This window comes from Pteropus vampyrus, unplaced genomic scaffold (genome assembly GCF_000151845.1).
Source record: "Pteropus vampyrus isolate Shadow unplaced genomic scaffold, Pvam_2.0 Scaffold60, whole genome shotgun sequence".
Classification (NCBI taxonomy): domain Eukaryota; kingdom Metazoa; phylum Chordata; class Mammalia; order Chiroptera; family Pteropodidae; genus Pteropus; species Pteropus vampyrus.
In genome coordinates this window covers 3,604,748-3,613,712 of record NW_011888841.1, presented here as the reverse complement: position 1 = coordinate 3,613,712, position 8,965 = coordinate 3,604,748, and the positions used below count along the sequence as shown (strand labels likewise).

The 8,965-nt window shown below is 37.6% G+C and overlaps 1 pseudogene; it reads right to left on the bottom strand.

Annotated features, from left to right (window-relative positions):
- Window positions 1-8,681: 8,681 nt before the first annotated feature.
- LOC111740265 lies at window positions 8,682-8,801 on the bottom strand (annotated as a pseudogene).
- Window positions 8,802-8,965: the final 164 nt, after the last annotated feature.

Here is an 8,965-nt window from a genome sequence, read left to right as displayed (position 1 = left end):
GGGTGTCACTTGTGAGATGACCATGACAATGCATCATTCACATCCTAGTGACATGAGAATATTAATATGCTTCCAAGTGCCCCTCGCTAACCTAGAAAACCATTTATAAAGAAACGTGATCTAGAAATTTATACATATAACTTCAGCATCACCGAATGTATTTATTTTTCTGAAAATAACATCACTCAGATCAAAGCTAACAGTTTAAATGCGAAATCTTAAGAAATAAAGAGTAATCACTGGTATGTTTTTCAAATATTACCTGAACTAGTCATAAAAATACCTTTGACTTTATGAATATACACACAGGGCCACTAAATATTACTAGAATCTGACATCTGCCCACATATTCTATTTTCTATGTTTTCATTTGTTTACTCAATATATTTATAAGTTATGGGAACAGTTTTCCAAATTAGAGCTTGGAATTTAAGAGAAGCTCCTGTCACGTTATCATGGAAGAGCATGCTGCACAGGGTTCTATTACCGTACTCCTGTCGTACATGATTTTACAGCAACCACGAGTGCAAATCTTATTAGCGGAGGTTTCATGTCATACCATCATCTCTCTTAAAGATTGTCCGTGGGCCATAAATTCAGTTCTTTTTGGAGACTTTGTGAACATAGAAGATTTAAAAATTATTTTTTATATGCAATAAGATGGTCTCAGTGGTGATCATTATAAATTTTTCATTTTTAAGGAATATACTGAAAACTAAAAAGATTTGAGGAATGTCCAAGTGCTGCTCTGCTGTTGCAGCCTCTTTGCTAATGACTTGACACATCTAGTTAAGACTTAATCCAGTTAGAGAGGCTGCCTGTCGTTTTGGCTGAAGATACCCAGAAACTCAGTGTTTCTGGCCCTTGAGTAAAGTAGAACCAGAAAGAGGTGTCAGTTCTATGTGGTGTTCACACACTGAAGCCCAAATGTAGCTTAAGGAAGCACGGAAAGAATAAGAACCTGTAGACAGTATGAAGGAAGAATGAGACACCTACATAGAAACCTGAATTTTCCTCCAATTAGCATAGCAATTATGGGCAATATCTACCCTCTTTTGGATTTTTATAATTATCAAATGAAACAAACATGTAAAAGCACTTAAGAAATATTGAAAATGAAGCACTATGTAAGGCTTACTATTTATATTCTGTAATTAAAACATATCGCATAAACATCAAAATAACTTCATTTATGCACTTTAGAACTAAAACCTGTTTGGCATAGTTAAGAAAAAAATAAACCATACACCCTCATTCACACATACGTCTATCATCTTCCTGCATCTTCCAGTTAAAGTAAAATAATTCGTAGTTTAAATTGACCTAGAGATGCACTGTAATCACATTATTGTATTCTCGGAGATTATTGATTAGTGTTCCTATTTACAAACAATGGAATTTAATGTAGCTATTTAAGCAGAAAAGTGTGTAAAAATGTATCAAGTAGCCTGAGGGATCTGCAAGAGGGCGGGAGAAATGTCCACTAACAGCCGGAAACGCTGACTCCGCGATGCGCAAGCCCGACTCAGGACTGTCGCGTCCCTGCCGCACCCTCCGCGCTGACGGCCAGGATGCACCAAAGCCACCCGGGAAGAATGGGGTGCGCGACGGCCACCGCGCTGCCAGAAGACGAGACATCCGCTCGTGTGACTCGATCACGCTGCTCACTTCCCCCTCAGCGTGTGTGAAGCCGACACACAGGATCTGCTGTGCTCAGCCTGCGCGGGCGTGCAAGGCCGTGCCTTCCGTTCTCACCCATTTCCCTCCTGCTCCGTGCCCCATGCACTGCTAGGCGTCAGGGATACTGTCTGAATAGCTCAAGATCCTTGCCTATGATAACTTTACAGCCGAATGAAGGGTCATATGTAGTCATTAAAAGTTAAAGAAAAATTCATTCGTGGATAAAGTATAAGGGACAGAGAAAATATCAGCAAAACCAAAGATTGTGTGTGTGTGTGTGTGTGTGTGTGTGTGTTCAAACATATCTGCGATGCTTAATACCTTATTTACCAAAATTACTGAATATAAACACACACACAGGCAGGCATACTTTTAACATTAGCAGTAACCTATTTTAATCACTGAGATTTTATATTTGTGTGCCATATAGTAGCTGTACAAATATAACTAGGACTAGCTCAAGAGATTTAAGTTCAAACGAGGTATTGAGTATTTTATGCTCCATATGACATTTTTAAAAGGTAGCGAAGAATTTTTTTTTAAATGCAAGTCACCAGAATTCTTCCAACACTTTGCATTTTTAAAGATGGAAAGTTATGACACTACATGAAAAATGTTTAGAGCGAGGACACCCATGAGCAAATAAAAGAGGGGGCGGTAAGAGAGAAAATCGTCCTATAAACTCAGATCTTACCATGTGATATTTTTTTTCATAGAGACAGAATCGGCTGACATAATGAACCAATTCTGGGAAAATACAAAAGGATCTTATAAGACAGTCAATAGGATTTTAACAAGTGATCGAATCTAGAGTATCTGTAATGAATGGAATGAACTAATTAAAAGTTCGAGGGACTTAGAAGAGGAGGAGGAGGGAAGAGAGCAGAAAAAGCACTCTCCTGAATTCCAAAATCACAAGAAATAGATTTTGAGTTACCTCTGCTTTCTCTTTGGCTTCCCATCCAGACATATTTTAATGGATTCTCCTTTAAATAGAAAAGCCTCCCAGGGCACCTGCATGTTGTAGCAGGTTGGATAGAGCTCTGCCTTTCAATTCATTCTTTGCTCTAATACCCGATGCACCTACGTGAAATCTTTTACATCTCCTGGAAAAATCTAATACTCAATGATTTGTAAAATGAGACTTCGACATTTTTTTAAAGTAGCTTGTTTTCTCCTGTGTTTCTCTCTAGCATGTCTGTCTGAAGTTTTTGTCTTTCCTAATTAAGCCAGAATTATAGGCTCATTTAGAATTTTTTTTTAAAACTTTAATCACTCTTTTTTTTGGCAAAACCGCCCCTCCATTTTACTCTGTTGACTATGAATGCAGCACTTTACGTGTCAACTAATAACATATAGTGTTTTCGGCAGCCATAAATGATTTCTGCTGCTTAAACCCCAACTGGGTCAAAAAGCATATAACGACATATATACATATGCATGTATGTTTGAGAGAACAGTTCAGACAATGATGACCTCAAATTGGTTAGGAAGGTGTATCTCTAATCAAAACATATTAGCTATGGATTTAATTCTTATTTGGTAATTGCTCTTATATAAATAACATAGTTCTTATGTCACTTATATAAATAATACATAAATGTCTTCAAGATTGTCTCAAAGAAACATGTTAGAAAATATTTAATCACATCCTTAAATTATAATCTTTGTGTTGTGACTTTTTTTTTTTAATTTCAGGTAAGATCAATTTTATAAAATTTTTAAACGTTAGAATTCCATTTTATTAAGGAATTTTAATGGACTAATATTTGCCTGTTGTCCTTAAATATTCAAAACTTCCTTGATCGTTATTTTTGGTTCCTTTTCTCTGTCATGCCCACCATGATATGGTGTTTTACTATAAAAAAGAAAAACAAAGCGGTGACCAAAACCACACAGTATACTGACACCAATAGAGCTCTTTTTTATAACTTTTTTTAAGAGCTTAAAAAACAAGTCCTAATTTCCTTTCTGCAGAAGTAAGTTCTCTCTTTTAGCGTAACTCTTCAGACTTGCATAAGAAATACGATGTCCTTCATCGCCGACAGCCAGTGCTGCCTTGAGACAAGACGGTAATCTGCCAGGCCTCGTTAGTTCCCACACGGCCACTGAACTATATTTCAGGCACTATTTATTTATTTATTTTTGCTAGAAATAAAAAGTATAAAAAAGACTTTGTCTCAATCATAAACTTAGAATTTATTCAAATTAATAATATTTCTACTTTAAAAGACACGAGCGATCATATCTTTATTCTTGAATCCCATTCTGGCAGACCATAATCACGCCCCCTGCTTCTAATTCTCCATTTTAACTATTTTGAAGCAGAAAGTTATTTAATACAGCGTATTATGTGACCCTAAAACTATTGGAAGAGCTAGGAAACCAGGCTCTAGGCAAATCTCTAGTTTCTCTGGTTTTGAACTTATTTAAAAATCTCAATCACATAGTGTGACTGATGATGTATAAACTATGAAATCTGAGACTTAGAAAAGTCAGATCTCCAGGTAGAAGACAAGGGAATGGCTCTGAGGAATCCGGAATAAAAGAATTTTTCCAGCAGAGAAGACTTTTTAAAATAATAATCCCTATGTAATCATTAAATGTGCATTATTTACTTGACAACTTTATGTGACAAGCTTTAGGAATACAAAGATCAAAGGCACAGTCCATGAACTCAGAAATCCATTGTCTCTTGGAGGAGATAGACTAGTAATCCAGTGATTATACTGAAGTGCAGGAAAGCGCGATAATCAATGTGATCACAGGGTGTTACAATGGTACAGAAAATAGTTCCTTACTCCTATGAATGTCCCTGCTCATGTGTCCCTTGCCTTTCAGCAATCCTGCTGATACTGAATTACCTGAACTTCACTATCACTCTGATGGCCATAATTGTCTTTTCCATGATAACCAATTCCTACCAGTCACTAAACCGCACCCAGCCCTGCCCTCCGCTCTGGTCAGCATGGAGCTGGTTACACAGCGCCATGACAAGCTGTCATCACCTTGGGATATAACAGCAACCAGACCACAAACGTGACGCAAGCAGGGTGGCTGAGGACAAAAGAAAGTCTACACAGGGTAGTCCAGAATACGGGCGTTTGTCCAGGGGACATTGAGTTCGTAGACTACAGAGGAGGACAGAGTCATCTAAAGAGAGTGGGTCAGGGGCAGCTGCCTAGAAGGAGGGGAAAGTTTGTCAAGATGTAACTTTGCTGACTTTGAAACTGGCCCCCATAATGTGCTATGATTTATGTTTATTAACATGTTAACAACTACAAGACTGCTTGCACAAAATCCTGATTTACCTGCGATGCGCTCTGAGAGCCAAGGAGAGAACTTACAACCCGAATTGCTCAGTAACAAATGACTCTTGCTAAAACTTAGCACAAAAAAGTCACTGTTAAATTGGAAGTATGTTATCCGATATAATACTTTATCACATACCTATCTTTATTAGACTTGTCACTCAGTCACCTCAAATGATCATAAGGGAGTGGGGAAAAGAGCAAACAGATGGAGATGGTCCTTAAAGGTCTGAGATAGAGGAAGGCAGCAAAGATCAGGGGGACATGGAACTCAAGCATGTGAAGTTTAAAAGCTCAGCAGTGTATAAAAACAGTGAGCGGGAGGGTATTTTTTGACACAAAATAATCTGAGATTCAGTTTCTACATCCCACAGTACTATCGCTTCGTACAAGGGGGTGGAGTAAAAGCCAGATCATGAAGTATCAGCACTATGTTCTACATACAGTGAGCACTTTTCTAAAAAGTCTTGCTAGTTAATAACATATAGAGTTTTTTTCTCCACAGCTTATTTCTTCCCTCGCCCCTGCTACTGCTAGAAAGAAATCTCGGGACAATGACCTTTTGGCTACCAATATAGTTTTGAAGATTAAGATCAGTGCCCAAAATTCATTTCATTTTTAGTTAAACTAGTTTTCAAGCTTTAATTATAACTGCTTATTGCTCTCCCATTATTCCTATTAAAATATGGCTTAGATTTTAAATTCAGAATACTTGCTAGACACTTTAACATATGAAAAACACTTGCATAAGAATGAGCAATGTGTTTACTACTTTAAATTTAGTTTTAGCTTTTATGGTAATGTCAGCGATTAGTTATGTGAAGCACTATTAAGTGCAATGAGTTTGTTACAAATATTTCCTGAAGGATAGAGGCAGAAATATTGAAACAAATTCCCCAAGCTAGGAATTACAAGGGGGAAGACCTCTTCTTGCTGATCACAAGCTGGTATAAGCCTTTTCTTCTTGGTTCATCCAAAAGAAAAAAGAAAAAAAATCTATGGTATTAAAAGAATAAAATTAAGAAAATAAATAATTTGATGCAAATACAGCCTTAGCATCTCTGTAGGAAGCTGAACTCAAAATCAAGATACAGAATCATTTAGGGGATATTTTTGGCAAGGATAAAACTTCAGGACCAGAATTCTCTGAGAGAAAGCAGCACCGATTTCAATTTGCAAAAAACCATTCAGGTGTGAAATGTGTCTTTCTCCCGGAAGCCTCTATTTCAGTGGTGCAGAGCTCAGCCAGTATTGTGAACCCGGCCTCATGTCACCTCAAGTAAGACAATATAATGCATGTGTGTTCGCTGCACTAACTGTACTCAGCCATGACTACATTAATGGTGAAGCTTCTGTAACTTTATTTCCTCTTTGAATATTTTCTTAAATTATGAACTCAATTGTTTTTATTTGGCAGTTTCTTGTTAGTGGTATACTTAACCATAAATCAATGAGAAATGCTAGTTTCTAGAGAAAATGGCATGAATATGTCACATATTTACTCAGCAGCCAGTTGACAGGTCTAGTAATTTTGTCTGTATTTACTGTATATTCTCCTGCAAGAGGCAAAATAAATTTGTTTTCCTCATCTAGCATAATGTGGTTTGATAAGATTGCAGTCTTAGGAACTATCACAGAACAGTTTATGGAGAAAAGGACAAAGGAAATTGAACCTCTCTTTACTCAGGCATATTAACTCAAAACAGAAAGAAAAGAATAGATATAAAGATTTTATTCAAGAAGAGGGTGCAAGAGGAAAATGTTCAGATCTCACCAAGTGTCCCAAATTGTTAGGTGAATAATGGGGTAAAAATCAACCTATTATGTCTTCCCGTCATGTGATAAAATACGATGAAGCAAAATGAAAGAAATTTTGTGAATCAGAAAGCCGAGGTCAGATGACAGCTCCAACACCATCTAAAGGGCCTTGGGAAAGTCCTAACTTTGCTCAGATTCAGTGTCATCATTTGTAAAATGCTTAAGTGTCTGTGTTTTAAGGATAGTATAAACCTTAAATGATTCTCTAGCACTACAGCCTGGAACATAGTAGGCTCCCAATTAAACATGCATGTATGAATATTCCACCTCTAATTTCTTCTGATTTTATTTCACTCTTTTCCTTCATATTTAAGCAATACACTCCTGTACTGATGCACTTAAATAGCTGTGTACACGAAACCACCAAAAACAATGAGACCTTACTTACGTTTTGTGTCATCTCTAATCACTTTTTCCTAATGGTTCTCAATGGAATTACAGTCACTCGTTTCTATCAGTTAGCTGAGGTCTTAACAGTATAGTGTTTACACTTTTATAAACCTTAGCAATTGACCAGACTCACAGAATGACGTTTGACTGTAGAAAGTATACTCATTTAATAACAAAAAAAAAATACTAACTCAATAAATACCCTAATAGTTGCCTCCTATTAATGCTATTAATGGACATTAACCAAGCTATGGAGCCATATTAGATAATTTATCTGAGGAAGAAGAGGAAGTAGGGAAGGAAACCAGACATAAAGCCGGATAGCATGCATATGATTATCGCAGGAGACCATTTGCAGGATGACAATACTTAATAAATGGACAAACTACAATTAATAGTTACTGTTTAATTACTGTAATTATCTTGGTATCATGGAAACAGCGCTGGAGTTAGAGGTAGAAGATTAGTTTGAGTCCAGTATCTTCTACTATCAGCATATTAACTTGGTCAATTCTCTTAATGTTTTGCAATCTAATTTTCATCATATATAAAATGGTAATAATCACCTGTCCTGTGAACCTCATAAAGTTATGTAATTTAAGATAATGTATACAAAAGTTTATGTGAAAACGATAAGTAGTAAGCAGCGTATAAGCAACAGTAATTGTATTGTTGGTATCGGTGACAATGAAGATCCTTCCCGGAGAAAGAGAGCGAGGTCTCCAGTCCCTTGGTGAGTGAACATCCAGAAACGGAAGCCCCACGTGTAGGAAGGAGAATGCACACAGCGTGAAGCCCTCCCACCACCATGACCGTGTGCACGTCTCATTCCATGTCTTCATTTGTAAAGTAGGAATGATCATCATTACTTTATAAGGTCGCAGGTTATAATTGAAATACCACCTATTAACAGTCTAGCCGAGTACGAATACTCTCATTCAATGCTCCCATCTTACTGTTTGTTTCTACAACCAGCACTGACCTCAGTCAAGTACGATGACGAAGTCCTTTGCCTTTAGTGACCCACGAGCTGTCACACCATTCCCAGATCCCGACCTTTCGGTGATCACTCTTCCTCCACACATTTGAGAGTCTGTTTAGTCACTACTCAACATTTATGGAATGCCTATTATGAGCCAAGCACAAAAATGACTAAAATATGCCCTGCCCTTGATGTGCTCCCCATAAAAGCAGAGAGGTACGGAAATGCTCTGGGCCGAGGAGAGTGAAGTCGGAACGGGAGGACATCCCTGACGTGACGTTAGAGCATGACACCGCTCAAACCGAATCCAGCCTTTTCTTTTTCTTTTCTTTTTTTTTTATTTTTTAGGCAAGGCAACCCTTGGTTGACCTCACAGATTGCAAGGACCTTGTTAGTTTACAATCCCTTATTTTTTTATTTTTTAGGCAAGGCAACCCTTGGTTGACCTCACAGATTGCAAGGACCTTGTCAGTTTACAATCCCTTATTTTTTATTTTATACGCCTACAGCACCTGGTCTTCCTAGGTGGTCTCCCATCCAAGTACGAACCAGGCCCGACCCTGCTTAGCTTCTGAGATCAGACAGGGATCGGGCTTGTTCAGGGTGGCGTGGCTGTAGACGAGCCTTTTCTGAATTATTTCTCTAATTTCCTTTCGTAACAAACAACTCTCCAGCCGATATGCCTCTACACTTTTGCTAAATTTTCAGTATGCATTCGGTTGTATTTTAACCACAGGAACACATACTCCTGCTATTAGGAAAATGTGCTTGGAGACTACAGAGC